The sequence below is a fragment of the Manis javanica genome, chromosome X (genome assembly GCF_040802235.1).
Source record: "Manis javanica isolate MJ-LG chromosome X, MJ_LKY, whole genome shotgun sequence".
In the NCBI taxonomy this organism is placed as follows: domain Eukaryota; kingdom Metazoa; phylum Chordata; class Mammalia; order Pholidota; family Manidae; genus Manis; species Manis javanica.
The window spans coordinates 43,548,001-43,563,205 of NC_133174.1; the positions used below are offsets into that span (position 1 = coordinate 43,548,001).

Genomic DNA, 15,205 nt, shown 5'->3' on the forward strand with positions numbered 1-15,205 from the left:
GTGAGATATTAAAAATTCTTATTACTCCCCAAAGATCAGCAACATAAGCCATCACAAGTATTATCATGGGGTTGGGTACCCAGAAGGTGCTCAGTAAGTGTCTGTCAAATGCATAAGCCCAGGAGAAATTATTTCCCACTTTTCATCAGAGAAATAGAATCAACAGTTTGAGAAAAACACTCAGGTTTTGGAAGTGAAATATACCACAGGATAAAAGGGCTTTAGAAGAGAGGTGAGAGCACAAGCCAGAATGCTAGGGGAGAAAGAAGTTCTGGAAGGGTAAATAGGTTCCAAGGCAAGTGAGAAGGTGGAGCACAGAACCGAAAGGAAGAGGTTCATGTTAGGGTACAGAAGGGGTACATGGAGGAAATTCATGAATGGAACAAGGTCCTGAAAAGATAACAGGAATATAAGTTTGAGAATTTTATTTTACCTGGAAACAGATTTTATAATTTAATTTTAGTGATCTTATTCTTTATAAAATCACAATTATTATTGTCCTAAACCACTGCATTTTAACAGCTTTGTTGATATATAATTTACATATGATAAAACTCACCCATTTAAAATGTACAATTTAATGAATTTTAGCATATTTACAGTTGTGCAACTATCACCCCAATCCAATTTTAAAACATGTCCATCATCCTAAAAAAAATTTGTGCCATTTATAGTCAGTCCCCGTTCCCACACCCAGTCCCAGGCAACCACCAATCACTTTGTCTCTATAGATATGCTTTTCTTTTTTTAACATTTCATATGAACAGAATCATATGTGGCCCTATGTGTCTGGCTTGTTTCACTGAATATAATGTTTTGGAAGTTCTTTCATATAGTGGCATGAAACAGTAGTTCATTTCTTTTCAATGCTGAACAATATTCCACTGCATGGATATACCACATTTATTTATGCCTTCATCATTTGATGGCTATTTGGGGTGTTTCTGCTTTGGTGCCAGTGTGAATAATGATATTATGAACACTCATGTACAAGTTTTGGTGTGGACATGTTTTCATTTCTCTTGGGTAAGTAGGTATCTAGGAGTAGAATTTCTGAGTCATATGGTAATTCTATTTAACATTTTGTGGTGCTACCAAAGTATTTTCCAAAGAAATGCACCATTTTGAATTCCCAACAGCAGTGTATGAGAGAGTTCCAATTTTTCCACATCCTCATCAACACTTGTTATTGTCTGTTTTTAATTATAGCCATTCTAGTAAGTGAGAAATGTTATCTCACCATGGTTTTGATTTTCAGTTCCCAAATGACTAATGATCTTCAGTATCTGTTCATGTGCTTATTGGCCATTTGTTTATATTCTTTGGAAAAATATTTCTTCAAATTATTATGCTGTTTCTTAATGGGTAACTTGTCTTTTTAGTATTGAGTTGTAAGATGTTTTTATATATCCTGAATCCAAATATTTCATAAGATATATGATATATAAGATATCATAAGATACTTTCTCTCAAACTTTGAGGTGATATTTCACAGTCACAACGGTATCTTTTAAAATAAAAAATAATCATTTTAAGTACAGTTTATCATTTGTTTTTCTGTTACCACTTGTGCTTTGGTGTCATTTCTTCATGTAACCCAACATCATGAAGATTTAGTAGTATGTTTTATTTAGACTTTTGTAGTTTAAGCTCTTATAGTCTGGCCTATTATGTATTTTGAATTAATTATTTGTGTATGGTGTGATATCAAGGACTAAAAATTCATTGTTTTGCATGTGGATATGCTATTGGCTAAATACTATTTGGCTTAACACCAATATTAGTCAATCCTATTAGTTAAATCCTATTGACTGAACACAATTTCTTTCCCTTTGAACTTCCTTGGCAATTTTGTCAGAAATCAATTGATCATAAATGTGACAGCTTATTTCTGGGATTTCAACTGTTCTCCACTTATCTGTATGTCTATTCTCATGCAAGTACCACACTGACTTGACTACTGTAGCTTCCTAATAAGTTTTTAAATGGGCAAGTGTAGGTCCTCCAAGTTTTTTTCTTTTTTCTTTTTTAAAGATTGCTGTGGCTATTCTGGGACCTTTGTTATTTCCATGTGAATTTTAGGATGACCTTATCATTTTCTGCAAAAAATAGTCACCTGAGACTTTAATAGGGATTGTGTTGAAGATATTTGGGTAGTATTGTCATCTTAACAATATTGTCTTTTAATTCATGGACATGGGATGTCTTCCTATTTAGGTCTTATTTCATTGCTTTCACTAATGTTTTGTAATTTTCAGTGTAAAGTCTTATACTTTTTGTCAAATGTATTCCTAATGATGTTACTTTTTGTATTATTGTGAATGGAAAATTTTTTTAATTTCATTTTCAGAATGTTCATTGTTATTGTAAAGAAATATAACTTTTAATGTTGATGTTGTAGTCTGAAAATATGATGGACTTACTAGTTCTAGTAGTTTTTAATGGACTCCTTTGGGTTTTCTAAATAAAAGTCATGTCATCTACAAATAAAGACATTTAATTTTTATTGTCTAGTTGACCTGGCTAGAACCTCCTGTACAATGTTGAATAAAACTGGTGATCCCAGAAATCCTTGTCTTGTTCCCATATTAAGGGGAAAACATTCAGCCTTTATTAAATATGATGTTACCTATACAGTGTTTCATAGATGCCTTTTATCAGCTTTAGGAGTTCCTTACTCCTCCTAATTTGTTGAAGGTTTTTAATCACAAATGTGTATTGGATTTTGTCAAATGCTTTTTTCTGCATCTATTAAGTTAATTACATTATTTTGTACTTTATTCTATTAATGCAATGTATACATTGATTGAATTTTTGGATGTTAATCTAACCTTGTAGTCCTAGGATAAATTCCACTTGGTCATGATGTATAATCCTTTTTATATACTGTTGGATTCAGTTTGCAAGTATTTTGTCTTGGATTTTTATAACTATATTCATAAGGAACATTAACCTCTAGTTTTCTTTTGATATCTTTGGCTTTGATATCAAGGCAATACTCATAGAATGCACTGGAATTTGTTCCCTATTCTATTTTCTGGAAAAGGCCTTGAAGGATTGGTATTAACTCTTTAAATGTTCAGTAGAATTCACCAATGAAGCTGACTGGAATTGTCTTTGTGGGAAGATTTCAAAATCCCTTTATTTGTTATGTCTATTCAGATTTTCTATTTCTTCTTGAGTTGTTTGGGCAATTTTCATTTTCTTGATAATTTTTCCATTTCATCAAAGTTATCTAATTTGTTGGCATACAACTGTTCATAGTTTTCCTTCACAACATGTATCTTTTCCGTAAATTCAGTGGTGATCATAAATTCCCTTATCATTCTTGACATCAGCAATTTCAGTTTTATTTTAATCAATCAGTATACAAAAGATCTGTCAATTGTTATAGACTGAATTGTGTCCACCCAAAATTCAAATTTGAAGTTGTAACTAAATCCCAGAACTTCAGAATGCTATTCAATTTGAAGATAAAGCCTTTAAAGAGATAATTAAGTTAAACTGATGACATTTACGATGGACCCTAATCCCACTCTGACTGGTGTCCTTATAAGAACAGGAAGTTTTCAAGCTCTACTACAAAGCCACAGTAATCAAGACAATTTGGTACTGACACAAGAACAGAATCATAGACCAATGGAAGAGACAAGAGAGCCCAGATATAAACCCAAGCATATATAGTCAATTAATATATGATAAAGGAGCCATGGACATACAATGGGGAAATGACAGCCTCTTCAAAAACTGGTGTTGGCAAAACTGGACAGCTACATGCAAGAGAATGAAACTGGATTATTGTTTAACCCCATACACAAAGTAAATTCAAAATGGATCAAAGACCTGAATATAAGTCATGAAACCATAAAACTCTTAGAAGAAAACATAGGTAAAAATCTCCTGAATATAAACATGAGCAACTTCTTCTTTAAAGCATCTCCTTGAGCAAGGGAAACAAAAGCAAAAATGAACACATGGGACTATGTCAAATTAAAAAGTTTCTGTACAGCAAAGGACACCATCAACAGAACAAAAAGGCATCCTACAGTATGGGAGAATATATTTGTAAATGGCATATCTGACAAGGGGTTAACATCCAAAATATATAAAGAACTCACATGCCTCAACACCCAGAAAGCAAATAACCCAATTAAAAAATGGGCAGAGGATATGAAGAGACAATTCTCCAAAGAAGAAATTCAGATGGCCAACAGACACATGAAAAGATGCTCCACATCACTAATCATCAGAGAAATGCAAAATAAAACCACAATGAGATATCATCTCATACCAGTAAGGATGGCCAACATCAGAAAGACTAAGAACAACAAATGCTGGCAAGGATGTGAAGAAAGGGGAACCCTCCTTACACTGCTGGTCGGAATGTAAGCTAGTTCAACCATTGTGGAAAGCAATATGGAGGTTCCTCAAAAACTAAAAATAGAAATACCATTTGACCCAGGAATTCCACTCCTAGGAATTTACCCAAAGAAAACAACTTCTCAGATTCAAAAAGACATATGCACCCCTATGCTTATTACAGCATTATTTACAATAGCCAAGAAATGGAAACAACCTAAGTATCTATCAGTAGATGAAGGGATAAAGAAGATGTGGTACATATACACAACGGAATACTATTCAGCCATAAGAAAGGAACAAATCCTACCATTTGCAACAACATGGATGGACTTGGAGGATATTATGCTCAGTGAAATAGGCCAGGTTGAGAAAGACAAGTGCCGAATGATTTCCCTCATTTGTGGAGTATAACAATGAAGCAAAACTGAAGGAACAAAACAGCAGCAGACTCATAGACTCCAAGAAGGGACTAGCAGTTACTAAAGGTGAGGGGTGTGGGAAGGAGGGTACGCAGGGAGGGAGAAGGGGATTGAGGGGTATTATGTTTGGTACCCATGGTGTGGGGGCTCATGGGGAAAACAGTGTAGCACAGAGAAGGCAAACAGTGAATCTGTGGCATCTTACTACACTGATGGACAGTGACTGCTTTGGGGTGTGGGTTGAGACTTGATAATATGGGTAAATGTAGTAACCAGATTGTTTTCCCATGTGAAACCTTCATAAGAGTATATATCAATAATACCTTAATAAAAAAATTTTTTAAAAAGACCAGGAAGTTTGGATACAAGAGATACCAGAAATATGCATGTGCACAAAGGAAAGACCATTTGGGGACACAGTAAGGAGGAAGCCATCTGAAAGCCAAAGAGAGATGTCTCAGGAGGAACCAAACCCGTCAACACCTTGATCTTTGACTTCTATCCTTCAGAACTGTGAGATAATAAATTTCAGTTGTTTATGCCACCTAATTTTGTGATATTTTGTTATGGCTGCCCTAGCAAACTAATACATCTTTTTTCCCCAAAAAAAACTATTGGTCTTGTTAATTTTCTTTGTTAACTTTCTTTGTTAACTTTCTTGTTAATTTTCTTTGTTAAGTTTTTTTTCTATTTCATTTTTTTCCACTCTGGTTTTTATTTCTTTCCTTCTGCTTGCTTTGCACTTATTTTGCTCTAAGTTTACTAGTTGTTGAAGGTGGAAAATTATTTTTAGATTTTTATTCTTTTTAATATAGGAATTTATAGCAGTATATTTCCCTCTAGTATGGTTTTAGCTGCATCCTATAAGTTTGATATGCTGTGCTTTCATTTTCACTCATCTCAAAGTCTAATTTCTCCTGCAATTTATTCTTTGACCCATTGGTTACTTTGGAATGTGTTGTTTAATTTACGCATATTTTTGAATTTCCCATATTTTCATCTGTTATTGATTTCATTTTGATCTGTGAATGTATTTCATATGATTTCCATTCTTTTCAGTTTGTTGAGACTTGTTTTATGGCCTAGCATATGATATATTCTGGAGAATATTCTGTATACACTACAGAAGAATGTGTATTTTATTGTTGGGTGGCGTCTGCAGATATCTGTTAGGTCTATTATTTTTTCTAGTTATTCAAGTCCTCTGTTTCCTTGATTTTTCTGTCTGATTATTTCATCCATTATTGAAAGTGAGATATTGAAGTCCCCAACTATTATTGCTGAATTGTTTGTTTCTTCCCTCAATTTTGTATGTTTTTGCTTCATATATTTTTGGTCCCTGTTGTTAAATGCATATGTGTCTCTTATACTATTATATATTCCTGATGAATTGACCATTTTATCATTATAAAATATCCCTTTCAATCTCTACTAACGTTTTTTTTTTTTGTTCTTAATGTTTATTTTGTCTGACAATAGTATAGCTACTCCTGTTCTTTTCTGGGGGTATCTTTCATGATATATCTTTTCCCATCATTTTACCTTCAACCTATCTATATTTTTTAATTTAAGTTATATCTCTTTTAGACAGCATAGAGTTAGATCTGTTTTTAAACAGTCTCAGAATCTCTGCCTTTTCATTGGATTTAGTTCATTCACTTTTAACATTATTAATATAGCTAACATCTGCCATTTTGCTATTTGTTTTCCATGTCACATGTCTTCCTATTCTCTATTCTTTGTTTTGCATTAAAAAGATATTTTCTAATGTACCATTTTTCTTATTTTATTTAATGTTAACTCTATTTTTAAAGTTATTTTCTTATTTGTTGCTATAGGGATTTCAATGTACACCAGAACTTACCATACTCTACTTCAGTTTTACGCTAACTTAATTCCAGTAAGATATAATAAATTTGTTCCAGTATAGGTCCATTCCATCCTTCCTCCTTTGTATTGTCATATATGTCTATATACATTGCACACCCAACAATAGTGTTATAATTGTTGCTTTAAATAATCATATGCTACCTGAATGAACTAGGAAATCAAGTGAGAAAACTATATAAAGGGTTTTTTATATTAAGCTTCTTATTTACCATTTATGGTACTCTCTGTTTCTTCCTGTGAATTTAAGGAACTATCTGATGTCACATTCTTGCTCCACGATCTAAGAATTCTATCCCACTACTTTGTGCTGTCATTGTTAAGTATATTTCTATACGCTGCAGGCCCCCAAATTCAATTATATAGATTTTTATGCTTTGGGTTTTTTTATATCATTTAAGGAAGAATGAAAAGAAATATTACTTATGCTGTCTTTTATAGTTACTACATAATTACCTTTGTCAGCACTGTTTTTTTTTCATGTGGATCTGAATTAGTATGTGGTGTCACTTCCTTTCTGTCTTAAGAACATCCTTTAATATTTCTTGTAAGGCAAGTCTATTATCGATAGATTCTGTTTATCTTTGTTTATCAGGGAATGTGTTTATTTTGCCTACATTTTTTAAAGATGGTTTTACTATGTATAGGACTCTTGTTTGATTTTTTTTCCCATTTAGCACTTTTAATATGTCATCCCTCTGCCTTCTAGCCTTTGTCTTTCCTGATGAGAAGTCAGCTATTGATCTTCCTGGGTTCACTTATACAAGATGAGTCATTTTTTCCCTTGCTTCTCCCATGATTTTCCTTTTGGTTTTAAACATTTTAACTATGAGATGCCTAGGTGTAGATCTTGGAGGTTTTTGCAGGTATAGATTAATATTTTTCATTAATCATGTTTTAGAAGTTTACAACCATTATATCTTCAATCTTTTTTCTACCCCATTTTTTATTTTCTCTCCTTCTGGTACTCCGATCATGTGTATGTTGGTACACTTAATAACAAATGTCTCAAGGTTTCTGGGGCTCTGTTCATTTTTTTCATTTTTTCCTTCTGTTCTTCAAATTGTATAATACTTAACTGATTCACTTAAGTTCATCAATTCTTTCCTATTCCTGTCTAATTCTAGTGCTGAGCCCTTCTAATGATCATTTTCATTTCAGATATTATACTTTCCAACTCCAGAATTTTCATTTCATTGTTTTTTAAAAATATAACTTCCATCCCTTTGCTGATATTCTCTCTTCACTGTTATATCTTCCCTTCATCATTTTTTAAACTGGTTATTTCAGTTCTTTGGAAATATTTATAATAGCTATTTTGAAGTGTTTGTGCTTGTCTGCTAAGTATATGATGTGCCCCCCCTCAAAGGTGGTCTCTATTGCCTGCTTTTTTCCTATATAATGGTCATACTATTCTGTTTCTTTGCATCTGTTATAATTTTTTGTTGAAAACTATATATTTCAGATAAAATCCTGTAGAAATTCTAGATTCTGATTTGTCCCACCACCACCACCATGGGCCTTATTGTCTGGTGGCTTGCCTGAATACTTTGTGAAATATAATTCCTCTGCACTGTGCAACCTCTGGTGTTACTGCTCAATTTTTCCTTCTTATTTTTTTAACTACTTCAAGTTGCTCCTGGATTAGCATAACTTACTGTTCAGCTAGTGATTGGTCAGAAGTTATACTTATGCCCCTCAAGCCAGTAAGGCCTCAAAATTTGATGGACCTCCATGTGGACTGGGAAATACTTTTAAGTCAGCTCCATGTTTAAGCAGTGACTAGTAGCTCAAGTGTTCACTCTGGTTGTTTTTAAGTGAATGCAATGTAGCAAACATACACAGCCTTCCTGACCCCTTGCCCCCAGATATAAATATGGTCTTAACAAGGCTCTTATCTTTCTCTGGTTCTGTTAAATATCTGGCTTGCCTACCATTTCATTTGTTGCTTCTAGTTTCATGGAAGTATTAGCCTTTTAGTTGGTTAACACAAACATCTCTATTGTTTTTGACAGCACCTTCAGGAATGAGTTCATCCATGCTCTGTTCCAAATGAAGTCAGCCTCCTCAACATAGATGCTGAGCTGCCATTCCTCTAGTCTTGACTAACCCCCTGAGCAGAATTTCTGTACTACTTTACTGGAGTGAGGGTATGGTGGTAGCCTGATTATACCTGAGAGATACCTCCACCATTCAAGAAGGAGTTAGAAGGTGGAGATGGTGGCCCCCATATTCTTGGTATGCCCCTCCTGTTATAGAACCTCCACCTTACAAGCAGGACCTGTAGGAAGCTGGTAGCCTTCTGTAGATAAAGTGAAGGTTCCTATGGCCAGGATTCTCACCTGACCCTGGTTGGCTAGCTTCCTACACACGTGTGGGCAATAAGTTGTTATTGACTCTATATAAAGAGCTCTGCCCAATGCTCTGAGCGACAACATGGCAGGGCTGCAAGGTTGCAGGAGAGCAGAGATGAGACTGGAGTGGTGGCAGCACTAAGCACAGAGACTGAGATGGCTACAGGAGTAGAGAGGCCCAGAGGCAAAGACCGGCTTGCTGCATGTAGACTCGCTCTGAGTGGATAGGATTCTAATGATTGACCTGACACCATGAGAATAAAGTTGGGTATGACCCTTTCACCCCAAGAATGTTCCATTGTCATTCTTTGGTCTCACTGAATCCATAGTGAACTTGCCCGGGGCTGAAACCCATTGGCAAGACACACCTCTACCTTGAAGCCTTTTCTTGTCTGAAGGGAATCTCTCACTTCTTTAAATTTCCACAGTTTCTTGCTTTTAACCTCTTTAATGATACTTATTATAGTCTTCTTTGTGCTTTTTTATAATTATTTATGTATCTACCTTATTACTGCCACTGCCACTCTTGCTCTCTTAGAGAAAGAGGGAGAGCAAGAGACAAGACACATGATCACACACTTGGAGAGAATGGACTTTGCCTCCTTTAAAAAAAAAACTTTCTTGTGGTACTTAGCACAATGTTTAGTACACTGGAGAAGTTCAAGAAATATTTGCCAAATTGAATTGCTAAAATATTTGTATATCAGTATGGACATTTTACTTTATATCCATACCTCATACCATACACCTCAATAAATTCCAGATGGGTCCAAGAATTAAATACAAAAAAGAAAGAACACCCTGGGGCGAGTGGGGAGGAAAGAATCATATTTGTCCCAGCTGTGGAAGAGCGGTACATTTCTGAGTACTGGAAAATGAAAGAAACATCAGACACAGGAGGGATGGATCTGAATATATAAATGTGAAAAAGAACATTTTTGCATGTGAAATGTAATAAAGTATACATAAAAATGAAAGCAATAAAATTGGAAAAATATGTGACAAATATAAATGATAAAGTTGGGCTATCCAAAATATAAAGAATGGATAAAAATGTAAAAGGTCAATAGATCTTACTTGATAAGTGCGCAAAGAAAATGAGTAAGGAAACAGGCAGTAAATTACGACATTAAGAAATTTAAAGCCTCATCAAATAAGTAAATGGATAGTATACATACATACCTATTAAATGAGCAAAAAGTATTAAAAATGATAACATTCAGTGTTGGAGGGCTGTGATAAAATAAGTGTACTTACACTATTTAATCTTTTGGGAATACAATCTGGCAACATGTAACAACAACTATAACACAGCTCATACCTTTTGACCTGGCTATTATACTTTTGGTAAGATACCACAAAGCAATAACTCTAAACAGAAAAAATGAAATTTGTATAGAAAGCATTTACTGTATCACTTTTTATAAGAATGAATATGTTAAAATAACTTAAATGTCCAGGAATAATGAAATGACTAAACAAAATCAGGTATATCAATACCACAGAACACTACAATCTTATATTTTTATGTGGAAGGCTATCTACCTATTCTATATTACCAGGTCTTTCCTTTTGTGGTCTTTCGATCCCTGTTGTCTAGTAATGAACTGTCACTGTGCCTATTTCTAGAGTAAACTACCTCCAGAAACCCATGTAACCTGTCACCTCAATTCTAATTTACTGCTTGTATTCTGCTATAACTGAGGGAACAGAAGTACCCCCTATCCAAAAGTAGATCATTCCTAAGAAACATTTCATAAGCCAAAATGGCCAAAAATGAAGAAACAATTACTGTTAATTTATATGGAAACATTTTTTAGCATTCCCAGACCCAAAAAATAACTTCATTTAGGCATTTGTGATACTTCACAACACGTCTTGCTACGGAATGCATAAATAAATGAATATAAAGCACATATGCTCACAGACACAGTTCAAGGGTATGGTGGCTTGACACTGAGATTCTGAGTATAGTTCCCAGGGAAGGAGTTTAGCAGGACCACTCTTGCTATTTGGGGTGCCTGCTACCTCTATAATGGGGCCCCCTGCCAAAGAAACACTGAATGCTATTTTCACATTTTGCCTTTTTTTGTAAAAGCAAAAACCCTCTTTATATTTCTTTCGGTTAGTGAAAACAGGTACTAATATAGGTCTTTCATAAAAATGAAGTGGCACAACATGAACTTTAAAAAAGTAGGGAATACCTGTAAGAGCCTCCCATTAAATTAAGGAACAATGGGTCCTTCTGAAGTCAAGGCATGAGGGCCTCTTCCCCAGTACCATTGGCCTTGTGGCAGCTGTCTAGATTTCAAGGCCTATTTTGAAAACTTACTACTGGGTTACAGAGTATATTCTGAGCTTTAGGATAAGTGAGGCATTACTAAAAATGTATTTGTTTTAATTGTAGGCCCTTAGTAAAACTGTTCATATTTCATGAACACTATGTCCTTGAACAAAACTCTTCTGGTTCACACTAGAAATAATTTCATATGGAAACACCTCTGACCAGGAAAGATAGCCTTAAACACTATAAATTATAAGTCTTGAGAATACATGTGGTCATGTTATGATTAAAGAGAAACTTGGGAACCAGTAATTGCAAATTTATTTGTTTGAATCCTGTTCATATGCCTATTATCAACTAAAATACATTTATTTAAGCTTAGGTTTCTTTGGTTTATAACAGCTTACTACTGCTTTGAAGTAATAATGTGCTTGAATTTCACAAATATGGGGAAACTACAGTCTCACATTTGTTATCCAGGACGTAATCTCAAATATTTCTCATCAAGGACCCAATCTCAAACTTGCTTTTTAAAACAAAATATCAGTTCTTTGTAAATTATAGGTTTAACCTAAGGCCATACGCAATTAGCTTTCAAATCTGAAATCAATGCAGGGCCCAAATACAGACCCTAACATAAACAGATTAGAGCCTTTTTGTGAAAGACCTGGACACCAATCCTACCAAAGAAGTCAGTGGACACATTAAAGGCAATTCAAAATAAATAGAAATAAGGAACTCTTGGGTGGGAAAAGTGGTTGCTGGCAATGTTAAAAGAGAATGAGATCTTTATTTTGAACAGTACAACCAACAAAACAAAACACTCAGATGAAATTCAAGCTGTGAAAACTTGGCTGTGATGACAAGCAGATAAAAAATGTAAAGAATTTCCCATCCTGAGTCTGTTCTGTGGATGGGGCTAGGGATGTTAATTCTGTTTTTGTGATGTTGGAAACAATAATCCTAACACTTCTGAATGGGAACCATTCTTTGATTTTGGTCGTTATGCAAATTGCTTTATTTCTCACACGTAAAAGCAATATTAGTGAATCTGTAAATCTTCTCTACTGATAAACGGACACTGCTTAGTGCTTTGGTCAGCAATAGGTACTGTTTAGATGCTTAATTAGACTTTAATCAGTCCAAAGATACCCATATGTTGAGCATGTGAAATAAAAAAGCAATGCAGGTTGATGGGCAGAAAAAGAAAGAAGAGCTCAAAGAGCTCATATAACTGCAGACTCAAAACCCACTTCCAGAATCCAGATCTGCTGATGTCTAGCACTGACATTCTGGTGCACGTTTATATGAATTAGGTTGGCAGGTTGACAGATTTCTCATTACCAAAGTTGGGTTTCTTGAGCTGTTAGGATACTTGGAAAAGACAATCTGAACGATAATTATACCAGTAGGAGGTAAGGTAGGTGAGACCTGCAGAAGATACTGTCTGAGCCATTTCCTGAGCATATCTGAAAGGAATGATTTCAATTATTGTCACACAATGGGCCAGATGCTCTGCCTTGCCCTAGCCTCACTGTGTTACCCCTTCCAAAATAAAGAGGAAGGAAGGAAGGAAAGAAGAGAGGGAAGGAAGAAGGAGGGAGGAAGGGGAAGGGAAGGAGAGAGGGAGGAGCATTACAATTAAGTTAAAGTATGAATTAATAACTGTAAGGAATAAAGGTTACTTTTGCATAAAGTGAAAATATAAAAGGTCAGTGTTCAGGAAATGTTAACACACTAGCTCAGTTATTCTCAGTTCATAGGCCTGAGTCATTAGGTTTAGCAGGCCCAGGGAATAGTACCATAGTTTTGTCGCTTGCACTTTTATGAGGCGTATCTGTGCTGGTGGCAGCTAGCAGACTGGCAGGACTACAAGCTGGCATGCCCTCAGGTCATAAACTAATTATGGCATAATCATTCACTTGTTTTAGCCATTCTGCCAATTACTTCATGAGTGGGGAAAGCAGGATCCTTGACTAAGGCCAGCTCTGGAAACAAGACCTTCTAGGCTTAAGCCTTCCTTCCTGGGGAGTTATGTGGGACTCTGCAGAGCCATTGACAGTCTTAGTAAGCCTAACAGTCTATCTTCCTGTCTAGAGTCTAGAGAGGGTAGAGAACATAAGAACCATTCAAAACCTTTGCTTGTCTTAAACCTACCTGTACATCTCAAATCCCACATTTTTCCTGAACAGAAAAGGCCTTTTGAATCTAGGTCCTGCATTAGTCATCTTAGTCCAGCACATACTCTAGGGAAAAAAAAGAAGACATTTTCTTCCAGGCTCATTGTAATCTTCCATCTTTTCTCCAATGATGGGAAATAAGCTTCCCTATTCTCTACACTCATAATTCAATTAAGAGCTCACCAAAGCCTGATTGTCCAAGAGAAAGGCCAATCTCTCTCCTCCAGCACAGTAGCACTGAATGTACAACCAAGGTCCCTGATGAGGTACACACAGATGAGACACATCCCTGTACACACAAGAAGGCTTACCCACATACCTACAGACTTACAAATAGCCTCGGGGAGCCAAGTATGCATACTCAGAAATGCATGTGACCACATGAAAAGATATGTACACAGGTTTGCTTACAGAGTCAGAAGGGAAAGTAAGTAGATTGGGGAGGGGTGGTAAAAATTCACAGCTCAGCCAGCTGAAGGCCTGGGCAGAAAGGAGGATGAACACGTCCAAAATACCCATAGGGTGCTGATTTCAAGACACAGAGCCAGCAGTGACAACTGGTTTGCCAGGACTGGAGAGAATGGATTTGAAGAGAGAATGCAGGAAATAGTTTGAGGATCAATAGGCCCCATCAGTATGCCAGTGATTTAATAGTAATATAGTCAAGGGCCCAGAATAAATTATTTCCATGTACATTATTGTTCATGGCAAACATCACCCAATTCAGACTTAGAAATTCAAAGAACCTGAGCTCTCTGACAGGCATCACTGAAAACATTCCTGCAAGAAGCACCCTTTCTAAGGTGGAACTGGCCAAGCAAACAAGCATCTGCTCCCCTCCATGGTCACATATTCTTCTGCTGTCTTCCACCCTCATACAGGCCCCCAGAGTCTGTTTGTATTCCCACACCTGGCCCCACCTTCTAGCAGAGGCCAAGAGCATCATTTCTGGATGAGTGCCCAGCCTTTGAAGTCAGAGAGAATTCAGGCTGTTAGATGAGGAGATCCAGATTCAGGACTTCTCAACACACACTTCCCCTACTCAACAATGCTTACAATAAAGTTACACTCAAAAGGCACTCTGACTGCTAGAAAAACAGGAAGCTAGAGGAGTGGGTGGGTGAGTTAGTCTCTCTAGGCTGGCCTGAGCTCTGTGGAATGTCAGGCTTGCTGGAAAGTTGAGTCCCTCCACTGAAGTAGTGACCAAGGTACCCTTAAGCAGAGCACTGACCAGCCAGCCTTGCCTTAAAAAGGTATTTATCTTCCTAGCCGCCTCTGCACCCCCCCGGCCCCCCAACACACAAATAAAGTAGCCAGGCCCTCAGGCTGGGTTCTCAAGAGTACAGCAGAAAAGCTCAGGGAAGAAGCAACTTGGAAGGCCTTGTGCTTCCCTATTCAACTGTTTTACTAGAATTTGAGGTTGGCAAAGAATAGGTCTGAACATATGGCTAGAAGCAGCCATATTTGAAAGCATTTGTTTCACTTCAAGATTACAAGAGTCTTTCTTCATCTTAGCAATTCAGGGGAGGTAATAGAGGTGTAGATTCTTTGGAATAAACAGTAACCACCCACTTATGCATGCATGGTCATGTAAGTTTATTTCATGGGAGTCAGGGAGAAATCATGCCTTCTCCTCTCTCCTAGTCCTTAAGGTCATCAGTCTATCATGCCTCCAACAGTAACAATTACAATGCAGTAACTCATATAACACTTGACAGT

At 36.1% G+C, this 15,205-nt stretch overlaps 1 protein-coding gene across 2 annotated transcripts in view; it reads right to left on the reverse strand.

Annotated features, from left to right (window-relative positions):
* The window catches only part of SHROOM4 (shroom family member 4), a 309,718-nt gene that overhangs the window by 254,502 nt on the left and 40,011 nt on the right, over positions 1–15,205 (reverse strand). The window lies entirely within an intron of this gene.